This window comes from Scardinius erythrophthalmus (assembly GCF_964197995.2).
Source record: "Scardinius erythrophthalmus genome assembly, chromosome: 22".
NCBI classification, from domain to species: Eukaryota; Metazoa; Chordata; class Actinopteri; order Cypriniformes; family Leuciscidae; genus Scardinius; species Scardinius erythrophthalmus.
Genome location: NC_138242.1, coordinates 2,740,001 through 2,755,585, shown reverse-complemented (window position 1 = coordinate 2,755,585; position 15,585 = coordinate 2,740,001).

Sequence of the window (15,585 nt, the reverse complement as noted above, 5' to 3'; positions counted from 1 at the left end):
TTTGCTCTTCATCCACTGTGGCTACTGGTTTTCCAAAGTTTCTAGCCACTCAGCATTTTCACTGGCCACAATTTTGACATTGATACCATGGGAGGAAAACTGCCATGTAGATATTTTTAACATTATCCCATAATTTTTGCAGCAGGTTTATTAGGCTACTGTCACTTTAAGACCTGATGCACAGATCCATTATACTATTACACGTGTGTTTTCTTTCTCAACTGTTTACTTTCAAACATAACTGACAGTGTTTACATGAATACTCGCCAGGATCAGCATTTTGACATTATTTTGTGTGTATTTGACTGATTAAGTGCAATAAGCAGCGAAAAAGAACTCAATTTAGTTCTGAGAGGTGGCTTCATGTGCGTGTACTTTGGGTCCGAGCACTAAATCTGCAGGAATGAGTGAAATTATGCACAATACACGCAATCCCCCTCCGAAATTCAAGCCCTGTAACACCAACGATATTCATCCGGAGCAAATGAAACGGCGGGTTTGTGTGTAACTCGCTGTCGGAGAGATGAGAGAGCGAGAAAGCGCAGCTGGTATCTATTCTGAGGAAAATGATTGGAAGCATTTCAGATATTTCAATATTGATATGCATTGAAAAATGACATTGCTTATTTCAGATGTGTTTTTTAAAAGTCTAGCAAGTAAAAATATCCCACGTCCGACTTTGGATGGAACACCACGTTTGCGTATGACAACCAGTGGCTCTCTGGTTCAGCAGGGTTAGGTTGGGCATATTTCAGGTTGTAGGGCAACAATTACGGGGCACGTTCGCATTGAACTAACGATCATCCCATGTGACTGGCTTTGGAGTTTTAAGCTTTAGACGAGGAGTGAAATAAACGTGATGTCAACTCTCCTCCCCTCACCACCCGTCCTCACGCCGAGCCCAGTATGGCATCTCCAGACTCATGTGGCGTGTGGACTAATTGCGGCAGGCGAACACTTTAGGCCCATTAAAAGGTGTGAGACCCCCTCTTTGTCCCCCTGTTGGAACAGATGGCTTTGGCAGCCTTCAGGATTCTGTTTAACTAATTGCCAGCACTCCGAGGACCCAGAAAGGGGTCCATAACACCATCACTCCTTCTCGGCACAAGCCCGGCGCCTGAGGGGGAAAGGTCAAGGCCAAGGCTATAGCAGGAGGTGGTGAGGTAAATATAGGAGTGGTGTCGAGCCACCCGTGGTCCTCTCGGGAGGGAAGGAGGAAGGAAGAGAAGATGGTTTCAGGAAACAGAGTGCTGTCAATACAGGACTGTTTTACAGAGACATATTGTGATCAGTATGAGGTGCCATCGAAGGCAGGGGAGGGGTCATTGAGTTAATATTAGATTTGACTATCCGATCAGAGATGTGAAGTCAGTGAGTCCTGATCGATGCTTGCGCTGTGTTTATACTTTATCACAGGTGAAGTGGGTTAGATGCAATATTTATCAAATACACAGGCGTCTCAGAAGTTTTCATGTAGAAACAAACAGTTTTAGGTTATGTAATTACTCAAATAAGAACTGAGTATTATTAATGAACTACACTTACTATAGGGTTATAGTAAGGCTTGGAATAGGGTTAGTGCCTTGCGATTATGCATAATTTACTGTTATTACTATAGTAAGTGCATGTAACTTATGTAACTACATCTTAGAATAAAGATTTATCTGGTTTTAATACTTAAATCATTTAGTGCATAATAACAGAAATATCCGAACTGTAGCGATAGTGCTTTAAAGTCAGAAGAAGCGACAGGGCGTTTTTTCCATATCGTGACAAACATGGATTACCGAAAAAGAAAAAAATGTTGGGCGGAGACCTGGTTCTGTACATCAGTTGTTGATTGGATGCTGATGTGTGGGCGTGGCTTACACAATTAATGCGAGTTTAGTCAATAGTGGAGGAGCGGGGATGTCTGACGTCTGACGTTTTCACTGGAAGTTTCATGACATTTTGATTAAACATTACGAGCCAAAAAAAAAATAAAAAAATTAACATGGATGAATCATTTATAATAAGATCTATAACATGCACTAGCAAAATACAGTAGGTTGGGTACATTTTTATTTCACACATCAGACTTTAAAGGGGATGAAATAAGAGTGGTTTTGCTTCAGGACTTTTTACCATGATTTTTTGCCATGTTGAAGTCTCATCTGTGGAGGATGATATAAAGTTTCAGGCCCAAAAGTTGACATGAAGTCACAGTAAATCTGACATGCCCAATAAATCTGACTGGCCCAATAACAGCACAGAAGAGTTAAGAATCTACATAGAGAGAGGTTTGAGTGTGCTAACAACATGCTTCTTTTTAAGCAACCACAATATTAAAAGAATCTAGATGAATTATCTCGTTGGATGGTTAGTCAACCATTCTGACTCAACCCTACTGTATATAATATCATTCATCAGTTGAAAAATACCAGAATGCTTACATACAATAATGTATTTCAAACAGTTTTAGTCTATTTGCAGCAGGCCTTGGGAAAACATTGTGGTTATAGCACTGCGAAAGGAATGGTTTGTGGGATTTATATATCAACGATTACAGTCAATGCCATTTAGATTCAACATCCCATAATAAAGCCACTTCTACAGATCAGCGTTGATTAAAGATATCAATGTCTGTTAAATGCATCTCACGTACGCCCACACATACATTAATATAAAACTCTATGTGGTTTGCGTAATGCATTCAGAAATGGACCTCTGAAGAGAGAATACTAATTGAAACCCAAAACTGTATGTTGGAGAGACAGAGGTTGAGTGTGTGTTTGCAAATGTGTCCATGTGTAGCTGGGTGGCTTTGGGGGCACCAAACGCAGGGATTTATTCAGTGCCTAATGAATGTGACATTTAGCTGATATTTGCATGCCATGTGCCGATGCTTTTGCATGCAAAACGCTAAGCTTAGATTAAATAAGTCTTGGCAATTACATACAATGATCCATGCACTTATTTAGTGCAAGTTGCCCACACTGGTCTGGATGTTTGTCCCCAGCAACTTAATGTCAGAGAGCTCATTAACCGCTACAAACTAACCTGTGAAACATTCGAAACAAAGAAACGCAGAACTGAATTAAATATCTGGCCTCTGCAGATCCCCGAGTGATGTTATTTCGTTCAAGTGTCCATAACCTTGAAAACAGGATGCAGGTTGGCACGGTGACCCTCTGTCACATTCTATTGGCTCGCTGTTCATCACTCGTGTGATGAGGGAAGATTACAGTTAACAAATTTACCCGGTAACCGGGCGCACTCCCTGCAGACTCGCTCCCCCGGCGCTGAGGACACATGATGAGATTGTAGGGCTGTCTGGGGTGTCGACTCGTGCCGGATCAGATCAGATTCTGAGAGCAATGGCATTACTCGTCTAATGGATATGTCATGGCCACCGTTTGACTGGCAGGCTACAGAATAACACACATCTACTGGCTTCATTTAAGACGTGTTTAACTGTGTAACAGTGTTAGCCTGCCAACCTGAGGCCTGAACAGCCGGTTAGTGTTAAATTACAGAAGAAAAATATGAAATGAAAAGGAAAAGATTTTTTTTTCATGCAGGATGGCAAGAAAGGTGTGGCTCCTTGATTAGAAAATGAAACATGACAAAATGTCAGAACAATTATGAACAATTTTTGGTGGCATGTCTCCTTCAGTTGGTTAAACAGCCCCATTATGCTTTTTTAAAGGCTTCTAATTTTGTTTTCTTTTCTCCTACAATAGTTTGACATGTATCCAAGGCCAAAAAACACTTTCATTTTCTCATAATATCCATTGCAGCATCAGCTCTTTTCTCACAGTGTCTGAAATGGTTGGATCAAGGATTCGGTCTCTCTAAACCCCGCCTCTCTGAGAGCCTCCTCTGATTGGTCAGATGGCCCAGTCTGATTGGTCTACTCTGCTCTGATTGGTCAGATGGCCCAGTCTGATTGGTCTACTCTGCTCTGATTGGTCAGATGGCCCAGTCTGTTGTGATTGGTCAACCACATGTCAGAAACCAAACGCTCATTATCATATCATTCACAGTGATACGAACAGTAATGATGGCGTGGGATTTACCGTATCAATCTCATCAAAGTGGATTTGATTTGTCAGCAGAAAACAGCGTCTTCTCGACGCGAACAACACGAACCAAACTTTTCCAGTCTCAAATAAACTACAGTGTTTGCAAAGCACGCTATGTTAGCCAGCAGCCAATGAGGAGCATTATGCAAATTAGTAACAATCCTACATTGGTTTGTGCAGAAGTGAGACTGAATTACTGACGACTCGTTTCAGGGAGTTTGGAATCACTTCTTTCTTTTAGGAGACAATAACTCCATTTATCTGCACTTTGACCTTTTAAAACTTTGCAGACCTTTTACATTCACAATCAGGTCTATTAAACACTACATGGAAGGGTATTATCCAAAAGAGCACAAGAAGGGAATTGAATTAATTTTCACATGCATAAATAAACTATATATATAAAAAAACACTGCAGTCGGTGAGCTGGTTGCTATCATTCCTGACATTTGGACCCTATTAAGGTGCTAATGCCCATGGCTGTGTTACTTTCAGTCTTTCTGCTGATCACACTCATTAATGGAAAGGTCTGTCATGACAGTTGTAGCATGGCAAGCTGCAAGCAATCACGCTAATAGGATTTCAGAACAACGTTTCACTTTCTGTACGTAATCAAATGTGAAGCAAAAACATTCTGTCAAGACCTCAGGGACACATTAGTGTTTGCGTTCAACTTAAAGCTGCATTACGTAACTTTTTGGGGTTAAAAATTATCCAAAATAAATGTTTGAGTAAGTACATAAACCGACAGTGTTCAAAACTCTCTGCTAGCCTTAGCTCGATTCAACACGGCTTGTAATAATGTTTTTAACTCCAGTGGTACTGGTGGATTTCCACGGGATATTCGAGCATGTGTTTGTGTCATTCCGTCACATCTGTCCACAGTCCACATAAAGAAGAGTCTCGGCTAGTTGGCGATGAGTGTGAGGATGCTGGAGGTTTATAGCCTTTTCTCAAAGCACTTGATATAATTAAATTTAGCAATTTGATGGCGGATCCAACACGGTCCAAACGACAATCAGCAACTGGAGATTCACCCGTTCGGACTTCGGAGCGGCTACAGAAAAAAAGAGACTGCAACCGGCCCGTGCGAAAACAAGGATAATATCGGAAGGGCATTAAATGTAGTCACGCAATGCTGATGTTGTTAACATTAACAATTTGAGAACTAAATATAATTTGCACGGTTTGACGTGATATGATGAGCGACTGTTAGATTTAATCAGCGTGATTTACTGCAATGCTTTTTTCCCTTAGTTGGGCAGAATAAAAGTGGATGTTACATGTTCAGAACATTTCCCAGGGAAAATTCTTATGTTGGTCATACTTCCAAAAAAGTATAATCTGTGATTGCGAATGCCAGTATCCACACTGGCGGCGACTGACAGCCGTACATTCTCCTCAAAACATTGGGTTCATCCGCGCTGTGCCGTGCCGAGGCACAACCGACGGAAAGTTGATAACTCCGCGAATAACTGCAATTGCAGATTTCAAATAGAGATGGCGACAAAGAGGAAAAACTACAGACCCCAGCTTTAACTGAAGAAATATTACTCCTCATAGGAAGACAAATTATTATTACTCACTTACACTCTAAGAAAGGTCTGTAAAAAACAGTGCACAATTTCCCTGTGGTAATATGAAGGAATTTCCACAGGTGTTTACACATATTTTGAATTACGCATTGCGTTGAGTTTTAGGGTTAAAGGAAATGTCTGTCATCAGCAAAGTTTTGGTCATGTTTATCATTTAGAGTATCATAAATTATACAGTATATAGACGGCTGCATTGAGTGGACAGCACAGTGGACCAACACCAGCCGATGACACGGCTCCCCAAACCAACACAGACTGTGGAAACTTCACACTGGACTTCCAGCATCTTGGATTGTGTGCCTCTCCATTCTTCCTCCAGACTCTGGGACCTTAGTTTCCAAATGAGATGCAAAATTTGCTCTCATCAGAAAAGAGGACTTTGGTCCACTCTGCTTTATTAAATTCAGAGTCAACGCAGCCGTCTACCAGGACATTTCCAGAGCACTTCATGCTTCCTTCATTTCCCAGCAGGATTTGCACATGCCCACACTGCCAAAAGAACCAAAACCTGCTTCAATGACCATGGTATCACTGTGTAATTACTGTGTGACTTCATGTAATATTCGAATTTTTTTGAAATCCTGTTTTCGTGGGTTTTATGAGCTGGAAGCCCAAATTATGTACAAATAAACAACTAAATACTTGAAATCGTTTAAGTTGTGGGCCCTGAATCTATAATCTATGGAAGTTTAACGTTTTGAATGGAATTATGGAAATAAATAAACTTTTCCATGATATTCAAATTTTTTGGAAAGGGTCTGTATATATATATATATATTGGATGAATTAGTGTATTGGTTATAAATAAAACTTTTCCTGTCTATCTTCCATTTACATACTATTCCTCTACTAAGAGAGTGTTTCACTGTGTGTGTGTGTGTGTGTGTGTGTGTGTGTGTGTGTGTGTGTGTGTGTGTGTGTGTGCGTGCGTGCGTGCGTGCGTGCGTGCGTGCGTGCGTGCGTGCGTGCGTGTGTGTGTGTGTGTGTCCTTGTCCTCCGGGTGCTGTGCATTGAGTCTTAAAGTGTCTCTAATTATCCCTGACCTTCTGGGACGTTCTCCACTTTCAATCCTCACCCCTGTGGCTTCTTTCAAAATGTCCTCTTTCTTTCTTTTCGTCTCTCTCCTCTTCCTCCTGTTTGTCCCTCATCCGTAAAAATAACCCTCCAATCCCAGGGATCCATTAATTGGAACCATTTTTTAGGGAGACAAAAGAAAGGATTTAGGTAAGACCGTCACTCCCAAGGTCAAGGCGGGACATGGACAGAAAAACACCTGGTTGTTTGGGGGAAAAGTGCTTTTTAATAACACTGCTGCTAGTAAATAGTTTTCTACAGAATCAAAACCCATCATTAACAGCCACTCAATGCAAATTAATGTAATTACATATTCAAAAGGTTCCAGATTTTTTAATATTTCCTCTCCAGTTATTCAGTCAAACATCAAAAGCTTTTTTGGGTTCAGTAGTAAATAAATCAAGATGACTATGAATTGAATGAAAAATGCTTCCTAGACTGTTTGATCACATTCAGAGCACACAAAAGCAGATGCACTCCCCAGTGGCTAAACGGACTAAACATTAGCTTGAAGTGCTATAAACAAACAGCACTATTGTGTCTACATTTACCCTTTGCCCCCTGTGTAGGGTTCAAGAGTTCACAAAGTCAAATAGTCAGAATAGTCAGTTGTCCACACACACACACACACACACACACACACACACACACACACACACACACACACACACACACACACACACACACACACACACACACACACACACACACACACAACAGAACTACAGGCAAACACTGCCTGAGAGGAATCTCTACTTCTGCAATGGCTTAATAGTTGAGGGTCAGATTAATCTTTCAAACATAAAGCTTAAATTCTCCCGGCTTTATCAAGTCCATTTTAAAATAAATCCTAAAATAAAATAAAAAACTTTTTTTCTGATGGCTCAGAGAACATTCAAAAGTAACATTTCCATAATACTTGTAAAATAGAGAAAAATTAATCCCCTTAATGTTTTTCCTAACTAAACTTTCAAAACATTTAAAAAACTGGACATTCTGAGAACATTCAGAAATAACGTTTTCATAGCAAAAACATGATTTTTGTCAGTTGCGACTGTGCTCAGCTTGATGTGTTCTGTCACGTGTTGTGTGTGTTTGTATTTCTGTTAGTGTTTTGCAGTGTGTTTAGTTCAGTCTTTCTCCGTTTGTATCCGTGGTTACTGATTTGATTTGAGTTTTGGATCAGGTGTGTCTCGTTAATTAGTCTCATTAGTTCCTTTGTTTGCTGTCTATTTAAGCCCTGTGTTTCTATCAGTTCTTTGTCTGCTCTGTTGTGTCAAGTTGGTTGTTCTGTGAAGTTTTGAGTTTGTTTTTTGAAAAAAAGCTGCTGCATTTAGATCCTGTTTCATCTCTCCTGCAACCAACTTGTGATATACTCCGAGCAAAAGGGCATGTGTGTATATACTTAAACTCCCCCTGTAGTCAATTTTATTCCTTAAAACTTATCTTTGACATTTTCAAATGTTTTTCATGCCTTAAAATATCTTGACTGTAACTTGACACCCTTGCCTCATATAGTATCTATAATGTGTGGTTCTATGAATATGCAAATGAGCCCCGCCTCCACTCACTCACTCAGCTTAGAGATCCACTGGTTGACGATCACACGTTGATCTGATTGGTTACAAGGTAGTTTGTGACGTCAGAAACACCAGCGATTTCAAAGCGTGTTTTTGAGACTGTCTTTGGTTCACTGCAGTTTTAAGGAGGAAATACTCAGCAATGCTGTCGACTTATGAACTTACACATGGTTTGTCTTAAAGCAGATTAAAAACACCACATAGACATATAAACAACATTAAAAGCTTGATTTTCACCACTGGGGGATTTAAGTAAAACTAGGGACGTTTAGTGTTTTTAAACAAGTTGCCATTTTTAAAGTTCACTTTATGTTTTAGCTGAAGTTAAAGAATACTCTTGGTTGTCTGAGCTTTGAAAATTAGTAGTTATCAACACTAGCCAAGTTTCCATCCAAAGTTGTGAATTTAACTTATGCACAAAATTGGAATGTAAACATTGCGTCTACAAGCCACCAAAACCAAAATCTGAGATGCTGCGATGCCATTGGTCCGCTGGTTGGTCCAGTTATCCAATCACAGCCTCTGCTGAGTTTATTGTTGTGCATCGAGGCATTTTAATCGGTAAATGTGTTTCCATCGTAATTTATGTACGTCTTCTTATCGCTAAAAATATTATCCACCACAGTTGAGTGCATGTTTAGAATTCATGCGCATCTTGGTGTTTCCATCCAGTGTTTTTTAAAGTGAAATTCCCAAATGAGCGCAAAAACAGGTGGATGGAAACATCACTACTGAAATCTGATTTATATACGGAGAAAGATTTATTTCTGCCCTATAAGGAAAATAGTTTTGCTCACAAGTTGCTCTTTTCACCTCAAGAGGCTTAAATTGGTAGTTTTAGTTTTTTTGTCCATACAATTGAAGTCAGTGGTCACCAACATTCTTCAAAATATATTTTTATGTTCAGCAGAAGAAAGAAAGTCAAACAGGTCTGGAATGGAGTAACTGATGACAGAATTTCCATTTTTTTTGGGTGAACTATTCCTTTAATTGAGTTCTCAGATATTTAATTGAGGTATAAAGGTAGACACAAATAAGACTATATTGTTGACAAAAGCCCCATTCGCAATGTACATAATATTTGTGATTCTCCATTACTATTATTATCATTTTGAGCAGACAGCAACATCATCTTATCGATTCAATTTTCTTTTAACATCAGTATGGGATGCCACTATTGAACCACAAATGGTTTATATTACCCATAAATAAAGTCAAAATCCCTAATGAAGGTTCACCAATATAAATGAGTATATAAATAAAGACATTTGGACGGAACTGAGATCAAACTTCCTCAGGGAAAACAAACTCCGCCCAAGTGTTAAACAGGTAACACTACACAAATAATAATATAGACATCTAAACTGATGTTTTCTGAGAACCATATCCATTATGAATGCAGCCAGCAATCCATTAAACACAATTCATGGGAAAATAAAAAACAACTGAGAAAAAATACAAACAGACTGCAAATTGCTCGACACAGATGCTATTTTCTGATGTCGTTGCCTATGTGAAAATTACATTTGAGGGCACATGAAGGCAGATGCCCTGTTGAAGATAATAGTCATAACTACAAATGTGCAATTCCAAAAACAGAGAGGAGAAAAATTCATAATGGCATTGCCATGGAGACTGTAATTATCATGGTCTGTCTCCACAGATGTGAGGAGAGCGAGTGAGTGAGGGCGTTAACACACACGCTGGCGTAACGGCGGTGAATATAGTAGCCCTCGCTGCCAGTAAACAAGCCTTTCCCAGCATCCCGCTGTAAAGTACACTATCTTTCTCACTGGGTTGCCATGGAAACCGGGAAGGAACCTTACCCCACAAAGATTTGGGCTGTTTCAGTTGTGCATGCTAACAGACTAGATATACGTATATGTATATATCAGAAATCATTATAATCAGCATATTAGAATGATTTCTGAAGGATCATGTGACACTGAAGACTGGAGTAATGCTTTGCTCACAGAAACAAAGTTAAGTATGGGTTAGTATGCACAGAATCTATGGGCCTCGTTCGTGAAACAAGTGCAGTTTATTTTGTGTGTTTTTTTGTAATAGCATCTCTAATTTATGCCGGCTACAGATTTCGGAAATTCTAAAAGATCATGATAAATCTCACCGTACGACATGGATCTAATAAACTTGGGTATGACGTGTATGTACTGTAGGCTGTACGATCAAGACCCCATTGAATCATAGGCCACGGCACAACAAAAAATCATCAATATGCGCTAGCGGTGAACAAATAGAGCAAGATGAATCGCACTTTGGCAGTTGTGGTTTTTATGTGTGCTGAAAAAAAGAGGAGGAAGTGAAAGAGGAGAATATGTATGCAGTCATGGCCAAGGAAAAGAGGCCAACTTGGCATGTCAATTTTGCATAAGGAGCTGGAGGTGAGCAGTTTTAAAGTCCCCCTGTCGTCAATCATTTTATCTCTTAAAACTCATCTTTGATCACCAAAATGGCATATTTAGAAGTTGTTTCCTTAAAAAAAAAATTTCATGCCTTAAAACAGCTTGAATGTAACTCCACACCCTTGCCTCATTTAGTATTCGCGGTTCTATGAATATGCAAATGAGCCCCGCCTCCACTCACTCCCTCAGCTCAGAGATCCACTGGTTGACGATCACACATTGATCTGATTGGTTGCAAGGTAGTTTGTGACGTCAGAAACACCAGCGATTTCAAAGCGTGTTTTTGAGACTGTCTTTGGTTCACTGCAGTTTTAAGGAGAAAATACTCAGCAATGCTGTCGACTTATGAATTTACACATGGTTTGTCTTAAAGCAGATTAAAAACACCACATAGACATATAAACTACATTAAAAATTGGATTTTCACCACAAGGGGACTTTAAGATTTAGCGCCATGATCAATACGCCATTTCATGTTGCAATTTTATTGGCTAGTCAGACATAGGTCGTAGCTAAGATTTGGTTGTAAGACCATGACATTGGCTGTCTTTGAAACCTCTCTCACTGTAAGACTTAAGGTCCTTGCACACTGAGTCCGAAATTTTCGCATGCGTTTCTTCGTATTCGTGAATATTCGTGATTCGGGTGGCTCTAAATTGTCAAAACACCATTCAAAATGCTTCGATTTTTTTATTTTTCGAACCTGATTCGATTTGTTTTTTTTGACGGACGAAAGTTTCGGAGGCAGTGTGCAAGCGTGATTGACATAACGTGAGGTCGTATTTATTTTTTAACGTGCGAAAATTTTGGATGCGAATTTCGTGTGCAAGGGCCTTTAGGATCGCCGTTTAGGAGCCACGATTGGTCAACTTTCATCTGGGACGGCCCAAAATCATACAATGTGTACCGGACATCAAATAAGTGAAATTAAAGGTTTTGTCCATCAGACTGTCCATCAGTTCAATGATTAATTTGGATAATCACTAAAAAAATGCAGTGAGGAAAACACAATCTCATGAGAAAACGTAATTATTTTACATTTTGTCGAATTGGTGGCAAATTTGTTTTGATTTGAACAAAAGCATAGAATTTTTACGAAGAAAAAAAATGAATAGGCTATTGTATGAAAAACTTTGAATGAAATTGTACAAAATCATAAGAATTCACCCAACTACAGTAGAAGTATGTTGGTGGAAAACATACCTAGATTATTATTAACAATATTTTAGTGTATTTCACATTTAACTTTCACTGTCGGACACAATCTTGAATATATCAGGTATATATACACTCACTTGTCTTCAAAAAAACATCTCTTTTGACTTCCTTTTCTGGTCTCAGGTGCAATCACAGTTTGTGAACGCCCATCTTCAAGGGCATCATCTGTTTCAATTCTTCTCAATTTTATTTGACAGAAGCGAACAGGCTTACTCGACTTGAGCCTTCTGCCATATCTTCAAGAGTACATAAACAAACTCCACAAAGAGACGGAAATTAAGTGCAATTCTCAATTAGTTTGATATATAATATCCCTGAACATCGTCTGAGCAAACTCGGCATAGGTAATTTCTCATAAACTATGATTATGACAGCGAATGATTCCCGTCAGCCGCTGCCATTGTGTCAAGAGGCTGATGGCTGGACTTTTTTTAATTGACAGGTTGAAAGCTGTGGCCCTTGTGTCCTTAATCACTCCACCGGCATTAATTAGCCATTCCTCCTCTCCGCCAATTAAGCATGCATAAAGGAAAGAATTCAAATAAATCATCCAGTCTGAGCTCCATATGTCTGTTGCATTCACAAAGCCCAAATACAGTTTTTGTTTTCGCTCTTTTCACCAATTAAGAGCTGATCAAAGTATTGCTTGATTTGACAGAATCAGATCTGGCAGAGAAAAAAGCAACTCTGCTGTATAATTTATTTCCACACAATAAATATATTTATAACAAGATTAATAAGTAAATGAGCAGAACTGAGTGTGACGGCGCCTTCAAAGGAATTAAAAAAATGGGGGGGGAAATGTGTGCATATTCTATTCTAACAAGAAAAATGCAATGCAAATGCAAAAATGCAAATTACTTTGTTTTAGCATTTGTATTTTGTAAACTTGTTTCTCACATTTTTTGCATACTGACATGAATGATAATGGGCTCTTTTGACATGGTCAGACATCCATACAGAAGTGCTCTAAAACCATTTCCAACTGCTAATAAATTCAGTCATCCAGACAATCATATAGTTGTTCTTACCGGGAAATAAATCACGTGTAGACAGCTTGTAGACAAACACGTGGAGCTTGAAAGTTAAAACATTGAAAAATTGCCAATAGTGCATTCAGTATCTGCCATAAAATCCTCAAGTTGCTCCTTGGAGCCTTTTGTAATGGATTCAACATGCTTCAAAACCCTCCCTTGAATCATGAACTCGCACCCACATATAAACACATTGTAAACACACTGATGCTCGCACACGCCTGACTCAGATCAAGGGCAGGGAAACACACACTTAACCTCAGCATGTAGATGTCTTTTGTTTATCAGTAGATGAAAGGAAAGACCTCTGGAGGACCTTTAAGAGACGCAACAGAGATCCTCAAGGTTCCCTTCAATCAGACATCTGAAGTTCACGCTCTGCATTCTGGACCCTTCGTCTGTAAATCAGTTATTTATGGGATACTCAAACACTGCAAAGTACAATTGCTCTTTCTGTCAGTCAAATGATGCAACCAACAGTCTATCGCAGGCATTTCATATGTGCAATGAATTCACAGACCTGAAATGCATCATAATACAATAAAAACCAAAGCTGTTCACATTTATGATGAGTGATTTGATACGCCTTTCATCATCTTTCATGGAATAAAAGCAGAGGAGCCAAAATGCATTAGTGTAAAGTGTCGGAAACTGTAGTGTGGAGGGTTAATTTCACACAGATCCTTCTATTTCAGCGTATTCAATTCTATGAAGTACAAGAACTTCTCTCTTGAAAAGTGTGTGCGAGTGGTTTCTGATGGAAATATTGAATTTATTTAATGAATGAAAAATGCATTAATGAATGGCTTTTTTATCATTATTATGACTAATTTATTCCTAGAAATAAGCATTGTTGACATTAAATATTTGATTTGTTAAAAGAATATTCCAGGTTCTATATAAGTTATGCGCAATGGACAGCATTTGTGAGATAAAGTTTTTCTACAAAAAAAAAAGAAAAATCAATTTGTTCCTTATTTTTTCTGCTCGCTTTTTTTCTTATCAGTGCAAAAGAGACTTTTGATCTTACAAGTGTTATACATCATTCGATCCTGTTAAGTGTCTTACAAAAAGCAAAAAGGCAAAAGCCAAGGTTACGGTAAGGCACTTAAATGGAAGTAAAATGGAGGCAATTAATTGAGGATCTTAAAAGAAATATGAAAGTTATGATTTTAATTCACTCTCTTATGGCGTATAAAGCTGTTTAAATCATTTTTACTGTAGTTTTAGGTTCTTAGTCATGATCATGGTAACAAAGCTAGAAAACTGGACTCAACAGTAAGTGACTTTTTCAAACTAACATCAAGTTAACACATATTGTTATGTCTTGTGTCAATAGTATTAAAACAGTGAGTTCTTAAACATTTATGGACTATCTTCCTGTGAGTGTCTCACTGTAACCCAAACTTTGGTGTTTATTGAATTGAAATTTTTTTGTAATCAGCAATATGCCACATTAATCTTACATTTTACTATACCTGGAATATTCCTTTTTTTATCATTATGGTGCCTGAAAACCAGTTTATAGGAGGAATCTTCTTACAAACGGCTTCATGCTGGGCAGCAAGGCAGCAGCTTATGCTTTCAGCTTCAGACACAGCCTGTATTTCTCTTTCTCTCACTCTGAGTTACAGTACAGGTCCATTCATCACTACTGTTTCTCATTTTCAGGAGGAAGGAGGAACCACAGTCGTCTCGCAGAGGCCCTAATAAGAAGCAATGGTTTCCTTTATTACTCCCGTGTTTATTGGTCCAACTTTATGGCATTCTGGCCGTTCCTCAGTGATCTACTGTCAAACTGAGCGAATCCTTCATTCTCTGCTTTTATCTACATGATGGAAGACACCACAACATCTGTGGAAAGCTATTAATAGACCATAAAAGAGTTACTGTACCTTTACTGAAAATCTGTGATGACCTCGCCTATAATTCATCGAAATATAAACATTTTATTACATTTAAAGGAATAGTTCAAACAAAAATGTTGTCATCATTTACGCACTCTCACCTTATAGCACTCAAATCATATTTATTGGCATCATCCTGTTTCTTTGACACATCCCAGCAAGCAATTTTGCATTTAAAAGATGTCTAATAGTCATCCAAACCCAGACGTCTAAAACAAGGCAAAATTTGGGCTGTCAGTGAAAATTGATAACATCAAAGAAATGAAACCAAAATCCTTGTAATCACTGTTGACTTTACTTACATGATGTAATATCCAACGCTATCTCACGAACAAATTCGTAAGAATTCGTACGAGTGAGTAAAAGGTGGCTAATTCGTACGATTTGTCCAAAGCCCAGTAATGGATAGGTTTAGGGGCGGGGTCAGGGGTACGTCATTTGTACAAATTAATACGAATTGGGCAATTCATAATATATGTGCGATTTAGCAAAAATTGTACGAGTGAGGTCGTATGAATTCATAGGAATTAGCCACCTCGTAAAATTCATACAAAGTAATTTTGGCTAGAAGTGTGTTATTCACAGCTGGACTATATCGGGTCTATAGTTAACCTAGACGGTGAAATGACGGCTATTGCATGCTGGGATATTCTCTCGGTCATCCTCTTCCTCTGTCTTTCCGATGCCTGC